We start from the raw sequence: 452 nt of genomic DNA on the forward strand, positions 1-452 counted from the left end.
GGGGGAATGTGAACACGGGGGTCAAGGTGTTGTATATGAATGCGTGAAGTATAAGGCATATAGTGGACGAGCTTGAGGCTCAGTTAGAAACCGGCAAATATGATGTTGTGGGAATTACTGAACAATGGCTGCAAGAGGGCCAGGGCTGTGGACTGAATATCCCAAGGGTATACAATCATATCGAATAGACAGGACAGGTGGGCAGAGGGGGTGGGTTTTTGCTCTGTTGGTGAGGAATGAAATTCAGTCCCTTGCAAGGCAGAAGTGACATTGACAATCAGGGAGATGCAGTAGGAGCAGTCAGTATGGGTAGAAACTAAGGAAGCCCAGCTAAATTGTAAGGGTTAAAAAAGCTCTACTCTAATGAGACTAAAGCCAGACCCTACAGGCCCCCAAACCAGTAGCCTGGACATGTTGGACATAGGGGTGCAAGTTGAATCAGGAGTTAAACA

The sequence above is a fragment of the Leucoraja erinacea genome, unplaced genomic scaffold (genome assembly GCF_028641065.1).
Source record: "Leucoraja erinacea ecotype New England unplaced genomic scaffold, Leri_hhj_1 Leri_369S, whole genome shotgun sequence".
In the NCBI taxonomy this organism is placed as follows: Eukaryota; Metazoa; Chordata; class Chondrichthyes; order Rajiformes; family Rajidae; genus Leucoraja; species Leucoraja erinaceus.